At 36.9% G+C, this 13271-nt stretch overlaps 1 protein-coding gene and 1 pseudogene across 9 annotated transcripts in view; one reads left to right on the top strand and one right to left on the bottom strand.

The window, feature by feature from the left end:
• TJP1 (tight junction protein 1) overlaps positions 1-13271 on the bottom strand; it is a 255304-nt gene that overhangs the window by 64222 nt on the left and 177811 nt on the right. The window lies entirely within an intron of this gene.
• Positions 54-1486, top strand: LOC149749976 (large ribosomal subunit protein uL23 pseudogene; annotated as a pseudogene).

Genomic DNA, 13271 nt, shown 5'->3' with positions numbered 1-13271 from the left:
TATGATGTCATACTCTACAATCTAAAAAAGTTCAAATATAAAAATTACAATCCTATTACAAAATGCTCACTCACTTGTATGGAAACACATCAGAATGATCTATCCTGGTATGGGAATGCAGGCTTTAATAAATTTAATGCTGGGCATAACAGAATATCGAAAACTGTCAATTACATGAATGTTCTTTAAGAACTAAAACACATTTAAAAATTCTGAACACTGAAATCCTGAATTCATTTTTGCTTATCAGAAGGGTTCCTGAGGGAATTGGCAGTGCCCGCCCCCCCCCCCCCGCCACGGTCATCACAAACACTGGCAACTGATTTGCAGAATGACAGATTTAATGAGCATATAAACCGGGTGCCATTTTATATAATAAAATATCAACAGCTGTGAAAATCAACTTCCTTCACTTACCCTAAAAATCTCTACTGAAGTAATACACTATAATGTCTTATGCACACTGCATACAATAGAAAGTATACATTAATCATATCAAGCATTTTTAATTACTTATATTGTTAATTAAACAAAATCATAATTAATTATATACTTCTAAATGAGCTGAAAATCTTTACCATGGTGACTAAGGACAGCCCAGCACAGAAAACAATCAAAATACTACCAAGTTATTTAAAAATTACCTAATCTCGCTTTTTTCACGAAGATGGCGCCAAAGGTGAAGAAGGAAGCCCCTGCCCCTCCCAAAGCCGAAGCCAAAGCAAAGGCTTTGAAGGCCAAGAAAGCAGTGCTGAAAGGCGTACACAGCCACAAAAAAGAAGATCTGGACGTCACCCACCTTCCGACGGCCCAAAACACTGCGGCTCAGGAGGCAGCCCACATATCCTCAGAAGAGCGCCCCTAGGAGAAACAAGCTTGACCACTATGCCATCATCAAGTTCCCCCTCACCACCGAGTCAGCCATGAAGAAAATAGAAGACAACACCACACTGTGTTCACTGTGGATGTCAAGGCCAACAAGCATCAAATTAAACAGGCCGTGAAGAAGCTCTATGACACTGACGTGCCTAAGGTCAACACCCTGATCAGGCCTGATGGAGAGAAGAAGACATATGTTCGACTGGCTCCTGACTATGATGCTTTGGATGTTGCCAACAAAATTGGGATCACCTAAACTGAGTCCAGCTGGCTAATTCTAAATATAGAAGTTTTCACTCTAAAAAAATATTAAATAAAAATAAATAAAAATAAAAATTACCTAATCTCAAAGAAATCCACACCATTCCCTAGAAAGGAAATGAAGTATTCAGAGTAGTCTAAAAGAAAGAGCCAATATTCTCCTAGGGCTCCAGAATCAAAAAATCAGAGGCTATGTTTTCATATAACGTTGTACTACACTATGCTCTACAATCCAAACCACCTGAGGACAAAGGTAACAACTTCCTTCCACTACTGTCCCATCCACAAAGACCACGCCCACCATGGACAGGGGATACATCATGACCTCCCCTTCCACCCCAAAGTCTACTGAAATAGCCAAAGAAGAAGAAAAGAGAAAAACTCTTATTAAAAAAGAATAAACACCAGCAATTCCACACCTAGGTATATACCAAAAAGAAATGAAAACGTGTGCAAACAGAGATTTATACCCACACAGCAGCATTTATTAATAGCCAAAAACTGCAAACAACCCAAATGTCTATCCACTGATGAATGGATATATAAAATATGGTATATCCATTAAATGAATTATCTGCAATAGAAAGGAGTGAAGTACTGATACATGCTACAAAATGGGGAACACAGAAAACATGATGCTATCTAAAAGAAGCCAACCATAAAAGACCACACACATCATACCATTCCTCTTAGATGAAACGTTCAGAAAAAACCAATCTGTATGAAACAGAAAACAGACTGGTGATTGTCGATGGCCAGGGTGTGGAAAGGGATGGAGACATTGGGGAGGGATGGTTTATGAGTAACATTATTCTTTTTAGGGTGATGGAATGCTTAAAAAGTGACTCTGGTGATGGTCTTACAGATCTGTGAATATACTAAAAATCACTAAATTGTACATTTAAATGGTGAATTGTATGGTATGTGAATTATACTGCAATAAAGCTAATACCCCCCAGAAAAGGTTAATGTGAAAAAACAAATAAACAGGAAAACATCTGGGTGGCAGAAGATAATGGCAACTGCCTGAATCTGTGTCTCCAAAATAATACAAAACAGATCACTACACAAAACCATACCCTTAATATAGCTCAAAACCAGAGAATATGCAAATTTCAAAATAGCTAGAAGTAGGCCTAAAATTTCAAAAATAAAGAAATGATTAGAAAGAAAACTATTAGCACACAATTAGAAAACATAAGAGGCTACAGAACAAGTTCAAATAAATTTGAAAACTTAGATAAAACAGATAATTTTATAGGGAAATACAGATTATTGAAATTGACTCTATTAGAAATAAAGACTTAAGCAACCCCATCGCTGAAGAGGAAACAGAGATAGTTATGAGGGAATTATCCCACAAAAAACACCAGGCACAGATGATTTCACAGGGAATTCTACCAAAACATCAATATCCAGATAGCCTCGATGCTCCATAAATTGTTCCAGAGCATCCTAAAATGAAGGAAAGCTTCTAACTATTTTCAAGAAGCAATTATAATATTGATATCTAAATCTGATCATGACTATCCACGATAAAGACAGGGCTTCCCTGGTGGCACAGTGGTTAAGAACCCACCTGCCAATGCAGGGGACACAGGTTCGAGCCCTGGTCTGGGAAGATCTCACATACCACGGAGCAACTAAGCCCGTGCACCACAACTACTGAGCCTGTGCTCTAGAGCCCACACACCATAACTACTGAAGACCGCACGCCTAGAGCCCATGCTCCGCAATGAGAGAAGCCACCACAATGAGAAGCCCAAGCACCGCAACAAGAGTAGCCCCTGCTTACTGCAACTAGAGAAAGCCCACACGCAGCAACAAAGACCCATCACAGCCAAAAATTTTAAAAACAAATTAATTAATTAATTTTAAAAAGACAGATCCCCCCTCCGAATACTAAAGCCTAACATCATTTATAAAGGCCAACACCATACAAATATTCCATGACAAGGTGATTTATTTCCAAGACTGTTGTATTAGGAAAGCCACTATATAGGAGACCCTATTAATAAATGTAGAGAAAAATATTCAGAGATTATATCCATAGACCCTGGAAAGGCCTTTGACAAAATCCAACATTCACGACCAAGGGAAAGAAAAATTCAAGAAAATACTTTCAATCTGTTTTAATATTTCATTTTATGTTAAAGTACATGAAGAACCTTACCCACACACATAGTTGAAAAGGAGAAGAGTGATTTTAGTAAACCTTTTAGATGATTATGGATACTCATGTTTGATTTTATATCGGTAAGTGATAGTTTCTTAATGGGTGGCTACAATGTGCAACCTAAAACCGTATCAGTGGACATTTTGTACTTACTCTGTTACATGAATACCCATCCACTGGCCTATTTTGCACTTTGAATGGATTATTTTATCCAATGTGATTTTATAATAGCATGTCTTGGTCATTTGGAAAATATTTAGGTAAATCTTTCAAATGATGACACATTTCACTATACAATATTTTTTAAAAATCATACTTTAATTAATATCACCACCAATGCAATCAAAGTCTTTAAGTAGTGAAAAGTACTGAGCTCATCTCATGATGGCAGATAAATGTTTTCCAAATTTTAATTTCTGTTTTAAAATTCAATTTTCTTCATTGGCAACAACTATTATCAGAGTTGTTTTCCTTGAAGCAACAGGTACTCATCACTTGAGAAAAATGTTTGTCAAATATTCCAGTCTGGATAACCATTCCTTCAAGTAAAAGTGGTGTTACACACACAAATACACAGCTGGTTGAGCTTCCAATTCAAACAATCATGCAAGTACTTCAGTATAAAGCAGAAATGCCTTATGTATATTTCCCATTTCAATATACAGATTATTTTTTAAATGTCTATTCAAAAGCTGACATGTGGTAAAATTAGTAATTTTTACTGCTTTGAGTTATTCTGCAGCAAAACTGGAATTGTTCTTATAAACTCTGAGTAAGCCCAGGAACTATTAGGATGGTTTGGGGCTATGAGGCCAGTTTTACCTCATACCACTGCTTTTGTACCTTCACTACAACTATCAACACAGTGAAAAAGACAAATAACATTTTTGTGCTGTTATGAAAATAGTTTGTTCTAAGCATAAAAAGACTTCAGAGGTCTTTTGGGGTCCTCAGCCCATACACTGATATTAAAAACCACTGAAAAAAGAACAAAACAAAAAAAAAACCCAACGAAGCAATTTACAAAAGATACGAAATGTTAAAACTCATAAGAAACGCAAATTAAAACCACACAGAGAATGGTAAAAATTAAAGTACAACAACACATTTTGTTGAGGCGGCTGTAGAAAAATAGGCACCACTGCTAATGGGCATGCAAACTGCTACAATTCTTTAGGAGAGGAATTTGGCAATCCTAACAAAATTACAAAAGCATTTATGTATGTATGTATGTATGTATGCATTTACTTATTCGTATTTTTGGCTGCGTCTTAGTTGTGGCACGCGGGCTCCAGAGCGTGGGCTCCGTTGTTGCGGCACACGGGCTCTCTAGTTGTGGCACAGGGACTCAAGCAGTTGCGGCACAGCATGTGGGATCTTAGTTCCCCGACTAGGGATCAAACCCAACCCACGTCCCATGTGTTGGAAGGCGGCTTCTTAACCAGTGGGCCACCAGGGAAGTCCTCAAAAGCACTTTATCTTTCAACAGAGTGAACCAGTTTCTAGCAATGTACCCTGAAGATTACATATACAGCTCCAAAAATAAGAAAATACATATGTACATAGTTATTCACTGCAGATTGTAACTGCAAATACTGGAAAAAACCTAAAACACCCAAGGGTTACCTCCAGGGCAGTTTGGGGAGGGGTGTGTTATTCTCTGGCTCTTTTTCCGTCCTGGGAGGAGGCTAGCACTAATCTTTTATTCTGTATACTTTTAAACTGTGCATTTATATCTTGCTTGATAATTCTTTTATTTAAAAATTAAAAACATAATACAAAAATATTAAAGAAATGCCAAAAACATTAAGGACCTTTCAATAAGGAAGGCGGAGGTGAGTAGATAGTTCCTAAGATTTGCTCGTGAACAAGTAAGTACAGTCTTGGCTGCATGAGCCAGGCATCAAACCCAGGCAGAACATACTGCTTCCATGCAGTGCCAGCACTCTGTGGGGCATGTCATCCTGCTGGATCAGCGCTGGCTGCAGTTCATTTAATGACTACCCAGGAAGTCTGTGATTCCCAACCCTGTCTGCAGATGAAAATCATTTGGGATCAGTCTCAAAACTGCTTGATGATTTCCAAACCCCCCACCCCACAACCATTAAATAAAACTGGAGGAGGGCAGATGGCAGGCATTTAAAAAGAAAAAATCTCCTAAGTGATTCTGATGGGCAGCCAGGGCTGAGAACCTTAGCCTTAAAAGCTTTGTGAATTTAAGACCAGGGTGATCATCAAAAACTATAAAAGGTTCGACTATCTCACACTTTCCCTTCCCTCTTAGGGAAGGTTTCTCTCTGAAACCTTTTTAGGCTTCGATCTCCACACGGTCCTATTTTTGGCCTTTTCAACAGATTTCTTACCTCCACTGCACTACAATTTACCCTCCATCGTGTTCAAAGGATTATTATTCTAAAACAAACCCAATTCTGTCATTCCATTGCCCAGAGGTCCAAGTTCCTTAACATGCAATATCCTGAAATGCAACGCCAACTTGCTTCCCAGCACCCCAGTCTTTACCCTAAACACACTTAACTACTGACCCCTGCTTAAGCATGCCATGCATCATCAAGTTCCAAGCTTTCACATTTCTTCTCTGCCTAGGACTCCTTTAGCATCACACCCTTCAACATCCAGGTTCAACGACACCTCCTTCATAAAACCAACCTAGCTTTTCACAGGCACAAGTGGCCCATCCTGTAGGCTCTCCGGCCACATAAACACACTTCTGCTACTTAACACACAGCACTGTTAACAGCCTGGGTATCAGAGGTTCATTTGGGAGGGGTTTACATATTCTTCTACATATCCCACCTGAGTACAACCCTGCAAGGGCCTAACACAAAGTGGCTCATCAATGTTAGGGCGCTAAAACAAGTATCTAGCTAATTATTCAATTTAATTTTAACTCAATTTCCCTTTATAGAGTTGTCTTTTAAAACTCACGCTAATTTGAGCACTAAAACCTCATTAGCAGCCAGAGTAGTAGCGTGGATCTGGAATTTCTTGAATTTCCAAATAAAAACAAGCAGGGCAACTATACAGCAAACCAAAAACCGTATATACAGCAAAAAAAAAAAAAAAACCCACAGGCAACCAATGTACCCTCCTGAGGAAGCAGCTGGGGATGAGCAACACCTATGAGACTTGTGTGTTCCCAAAACCTACCTGGAAAGAAAGCCACAAGGCATCTGACACACCTTAGACCTGAAGAACCCCCAAAAAACTAACAGATATTTACTGGAAAGAACGGCAGGGCAATTTGAGAACAACAGCTGAAACTGGGAGGAATTTTGCCTCTCCAGTTGTCAGTGAGAGCAAGGAGCCTGCAGTAGGGCGTGAATGGGCTAGAGCAGTGTAACCCCTAGGAATTCTCAACACAGACCTGCCAGTGGATTCAGACTAGAGAGGGACAGGAACAGCAAAAGATGAAAGGGTACAAAAGGCATGAGCCTAGGAAATGTCAGAAAGCAGCAGTTATGTTTCTTTAGTGCACGCACACATACAAGAAAACTAAGCCAATTTCTAGAAGCTAAAGAAAGGTAATTTCCCATAAAATTGAGCAAAAAAGGGATTATGATCAAATCCCTTAGAAAATTACTATAGAACACAATGAGTAGCAGAATATCCCTACAGAAAATGAAAGCATGCCAAAAAGAGTACTCAAAAAAAGAAAAATAAAGGATCAAAACTGTTACTATTATAAAACAAGTGAAAAGGCATTACAAAAATACACAGGACATGAAAGAATATAAATAAGAATTTTAGACAATCACAGAAAGATAGACAATATGAAAAGGCAGAGGACTTTGTACCAGATGAAGGAACAAGATAAAACACCATAAAAACAACTAAATGAAGTGGAGATAGGCAACCTTCCAGAAAAAGAATTCAGAATAATGACAGTGAAGATGATCCAGAACCTCAGAAAAAGACTGGAGGCAAAGATCGAGAAGATGCAAGAAATGTCTGACAAAGACCTAGAAGAATTAAAGAACAAACACCTGGAAGAATTAAAGAACAGAGATGAACAATACAATAACTGAAATGAAAAAAAAAGAAAGCTGGAGTAGCAATACTCATATCAGATAAAACAGACTTTAAAATAAAGAATGTTACAAGAAACAAGAAGGGACACTACATAATGATCAAGGGATCAATCCAAGAAGAAGATATAACAATTAAAAATATATATGCACCCAACATAGGAGCACCTCAATACATAAGGCAACTGCTAACAGCTATAAAAGAGGAAATCGACAGTAACACAATAATAGTGGGGGACTTTAAGACCTCACACCAATGGACAGATCATCCAAAATGAAAATAAATAAGGAAACAGAAGCTTTAAGTGACACAGTAGACCAAATAGATTTAATTGATATTTACAGGATATTCCATCCAAAAACAGCAGATTACACTTTCTTCTCAAGTGCGCACGGAACATTCTCCAGGATAGATCACATCTTGGATCAAAAATCAAGCCTCAGTAAATTTAAGAAAACTGAAATCATATCAAGCATCTTTTCTGACCACAACACTATGAGATTAGAAAAGAATTACAAGGGAAAAAAAACATAAAAAACACAAACACATGGAGGCTAAACAATACGTTATTAAATAACAAAGAGATCACTGAAGAAATCAAAGAGAAAATCAAAAAATACCTCGAAACAAATGACAATGAAAACACGACAATCCACAACCTATGGGATGCAGCAAAAGCAGTTCCAGGAGGGAAGTTTATAGCTATACAAGCCTACCTCAAGAAACAAGAAACATCTCAAATAAACAACCTAACCTTACACTTAAAGGAACTAGAAAAAGAAAAACAAACAAAACCAAAAGTTAGCAGAAGGAAAGAAATCATGAAGATCAGATCAGAAATAAATGAAATAGAAACAAAGAAAACAAGAGCAAAGATCAATAAAACTAAAAGCTGGTTCTTTGAGAAGATAAACAAAATTGATAAACCTTTAGCCAGACTCATCAAGAAAAAGAGGGAAAAAAAAAAAAGAAAAAGAGGGAGAGGACTCAAATCAATAAAATTAGAAATGAAAAAGGAAAAGTTACAACAAATTCTGCAGAAATACAAAGCATCCTAAGAGACTACTACAAGCAACTCTATGCCAATAAAATGGACGACCTGGAAGAAATAGACAAATTCTTAGAAAGGTATAACCTTCCAACACTGAACCAGGAAGAAACAGAAAATATGAACAGACCAATCACAAGTAATGAAATTGAAACCGTGATTAAAAATCTTCCAGCAAACAAAAGTCCAGGACCAGACGTCTTCACAGATGAATTCTATCAAACATTTAGAGAAGAGCTAACACCCATTCTTCTCAAACTCTTCCAAAATATTGCAGAGGAAGGAACACTCCCAAACTCATTCTATGAGGCCACCATCACCCTTATACCAAAACCAGACAGATACCACAAAAAAAGAAAATTATAGATAAATATCACTGATGAATATAGATGCAAAAATTCTCAACAAAATACTAGCAAACAGGATCATATACCATGATCAAGGTGGATTTATCCCAGGGATGCAAGGATTCTTCAATATACGCAAATCAATCAATGTGATACACCATATGAACGAACTGAAGAATAAAAACCATATGATCATCTCAATAGATGCAGAGAAAGCTTCTGACAAAATTCAACACCCATTTACGATAAAAACTCTCCAGAAAGTGGGTATAGAGGGAACCTACCTCAACATAATAAAGGCCATATACGACAAACTCACAGCAAACATCATTCTCAATGGTGAAAAACTGAAATCATTTCCTCTAGATCAGGAACAAGACAAGGATGTCCACTCTCGCCACTATTATTCAACAGTTTTGGAAGTCTTACCCATGGCAATCAGAGAAGAAAAAGAAAGAAAAGCAATACAAATTGGAAAAGAAGAAGTAAAACTGTCACTGCTTGCAGATGACATGATACTATACATAGAGAATCCTAAAGATGCCACCAGAAAACTACTAGAGCTAATCAATGAATTTGGTAAAGTTGCAGGATACAAAATTAATGTACAGAAATCTCTTGCATTTCTATACACTAACAACAAAAGATTAGAAAGAGAAATTAAGGAAACAATCCCATTCACCATTGCAACAAAAAGAATAAAATACCTAGGAATAAACCTACCTAAGGAGGTAAAATACCTGTACTCAGAAAACTGTAACACACTGATGAAAGAAATCAAAGATGACACAAACAGATGGAGAGATATACCATGTTCTTGGATTGGAAGAATCAATATTGTGAAAATGACTATACTACCCAAAGCAATCCACAGATTCAATGCAATCCCTATCAAATTACCAGTGGCATTTTTTACAGAACTAGAACAAAAAATCTTAAAATTTGTATGTAGACACAAAAGACCCCGAATAGCCAAAGCAGTCTTGAGGAAAAAAGTCAGAGCTGGAGGAATCAGACTCCCTAACTTCAGACTATACTACAAAGCTAGAGTAATCAAGACAATATGGGGGCTTCCCTGGTGGCACAATGGTTAAGAATCCACCTGCCAATGCAGGGGACACGGGTTCGAGCCCTGGTCCAGGAAGATCCCACATGCTAAGGAGCAACTAAGCCGGTGCGCGCCACAACTACAGAGCCTGCGCTCTAGAGCCCGCGAGCCACAGCTACTGAGCCCGCACACCTCGAGCCCATGCTCCACAACAAGAGAAGCCACTGCAACGAGAAGCCCGTGCACCGCAACGAAGAGTGGCCCCCACTTGCTGCAACTAGAGAAAGCCCTCACGCAGCAATGAAGACCCAACGCAGCCATAAATAAATAAATTAAATAAAATAAAAAACTTAAAAGAAAATACAATATGGTACTGGCAAAAAAACCAGAAATACAGATCAGTGGAACAGGATAGAAAGCCCAGAGATAAACCCATGCTCCTATGGTCAACTAATCTATGACAAAGGAGGCAAGGATATACAATGGAGAAAAGACAGTCTCTTCAATAAGTGGTGCTGGGAAAACTGGACAGCTACATGTAAAAGAATGAAATTAGGACACTCCCTAACACCATATACAAAAATAAACTCAAAATGGATTAGAGACCTAAATGTAAGACTGGACACTATAAAACTCTTAGAGGAAAACATAAGAAGAACTCTCTTTGACATAAATCACAGCAAGATCTTTTTTGATCCACCTCCTAGAGTACCAGAAATAAAAACAAAAAAATGGGACCTAATGAAACTTCAAAGCTTTTGCAAAGCAAAGGAAACTACAAACAAGATGAAAAGACAACCCTCAGAATGGGAGAAAATATTTGCAAACGAATCAACGGACAAAGGATTAATCTCCAAAATATATAAACAGCTCATGCAGCTCAATATTAAAAAAACAAACAACCCAATCAAGAAATGCGGAGAAGACCTAAATAGACATTTCTCCAAAGAAGACATACAGATGGCCAAGAAGCATGTGAAAAGCTGCTCAACATCACTAATTATTAAGAAATGCAAGTCTAAACTACAATGAGGTATCACCTCACACCAGTTAGAACGGGCATCATGAGAAAATCTACAAACAACAAATGCTGGAGAGGGTGTGGAGAACAGGGAACCCTCTTGCACTGTTGGTGGGAATGTAAATTGATACAGCCACTATGGAGAACAGTATGGAGGTTCCTTAAGAAACTAAAAATAGAACTACCGTATGACCCAGAAATCCCACTACTGGGCATATACCCAGAGAAAACCATAATTCAAAAAGACACATGCACCCCAATGTTCACTGCAGCACTATTTACAATAGCCAGGTCATGGAAACAACCTAAATGCCCATTAACAGACGAATGGATAAAGAAGATGTGGTACATATAGACAATGGAATATTACTCAGCCATAAAAAGGAATGAAATTGGGTCATTTGTAGAGACGTGGATGGATCTAGAGACTGTCATACAGAGTGAAGTAAGTCAGAAAGAGAAAAACAAATATCGTATATTAACGCATATATGTGGAACCTAACAAAATGGTACAGATAAACTGGTTTGCAGGGCAGAAATAGAGACACAGATGTAGAGAACAAACATATGGACAGCAAGGGGGGAAAGTGGTGGTGGTGGTGGTGGGATGAATTGGGAGATTGGGATTGACATGTATACACTAATATGTATAAACAGATAACTAATAACCTGCTGTATAAAAAATAAAATTCAAAAACTAAAAAAAAAAAGAATTTTAAGAATTCAGAAATGAGGCTGACAGAATTCAAGAGTTAATTAGAAATTTTAAAAAGCCATTTTAGGCAGGAACACAAATAAACATAATACCATGAAAGAAACAGAAAGTAAAAAAGATAAATCTTTTATAAAACAAAAAAGAAATGTTTCAGGAGATTTTTTAAAAAGGATTTGAGAGAAAATTACAAATAATGAAGACAGGCAAAAGAGATACAACATACGGATAGTAGGAATACCTAAAGACTAAATTGAAGTAGGAGAAAAAAAATAGTAAAACTAAAATTAAATAAAGAACTTTCCTGATATATGTATTTTATATATCCTTCCATATATTTATATATATAATTGAAACTGTATACTCAAAGGACACAAATCACTGTAGATACCTGAGAATACCAATTCAGAGGAAATGCCAAAATATATTCAAATAAAATGACTAGATTTTAAGGCAGAAGATTCTTTGGCATCTAGGCAAAAAGAGCTATAATTTTAAAAGAAATATAAATTAGATTATCATCACACTTGGGTAGCAACACATTATGCCAAAAATAACATCGTTAAGATACTCAAGGGAAACAATGAGCCATGGATTTTATATCCAGTAAAGCTAATCTTCAAGTATAAAAGGGCACAGAAAAGCTAATAAACATAAAAGAAAAACACAGGGAACACTGTTTTTCATGATCCTTTCCTAATAGAAAATAACTTTCTGACAATCAAAATGACAAGAGGCACATGGAAAGGACTGGTGATAAGCATTAAATATACACCTACTTACAGCATTAAATATACACCTACTTACAGGATTAAATGTGGATTAAAGGGAGAAAGGTTAAATTATGTAATAGCTATATGGTCTACACAGAGTAAAACCATTTCTTTAAATGGGGAGAGGAACAGGATAGAATACAGGAATAGTTTAAAAATTTTGACACTGTTTCCAGTAATCAAAATTGACAGTAGTAGAATTATTATTATTGAGGCAATCGTATGCTCTGTACTGGATTTACAGAAGACTAACATGGTGCTTTTCAGAGGGATTTTCAAAAGAAATGGAAAATAATCCATTTTTTTCATATATCTTTACCATAAGAAAATTGTAGGTGTATCAAAATATAGTTGATTTTTATATGTTTACATGAGAAAATGTCCAAGATAATGGTTTTTATTATGGTGATGGGAGAAGTAGTTTAAAGCAGTATAATATGATCTCATTGACCTGTATGTGCACACACACACATGATTATAGCTTTTGGATGGAATTAAATGCATCAAAGATTTTTACTTTCATCATGTTTTGTCCTTTCGACATCACAGGCAGCCATAAGCAACAATAATATGTATTTCTACCTGTGCCTGGTAGTGAAACTGAGTTTATGATAAACAAGAGGCCTGGAATCTGTTCAGTTATTTGCCGAGTTTCACTGGACACTAGCCATGCCCATTCCTTTACATTTCATTGTAACTGCTTTTGCACTGAGTACTTGCAACAGGGAACATATGGTCAACAAAGCTGAAACTATTTACTATCTGACCTTTTACAGAAAAGGTTTGCCCACTTATCTGTTATACTATTTCTTGATTCCTTAAAAGATTTTTTAAAAAGGGAAAAAAATTCCTGAAGGTTGACTGTTGATTCATTTGCAGAAATATAACTGCATAATATGAATAACCTCTCCTCCAAAGATTTTTCTGTTTCCTTCAAATATGCCCAATTCTCTAAAGAT

This window comes from Delphinapterus leucas, chromosome 2 (genome assembly GCF_059928025.1).
Source record: "Delphinapterus leucas isolate spDelLeu-1000000601 "Yukka" chromosome 2, BTC_Dleu_Yukka2, whole genome shotgun sequence".
NCBI lineage: Eukaryota > Metazoa > Chordata > Mammalia > Artiodactyla > Monodontidae > Delphinapterus > Delphinapterus leucas.
The sequence above is the reverse complement of the archived record's forward strand: the minus strand, read 5'-3'. Positions and strand labels throughout refer to the sequence as shown.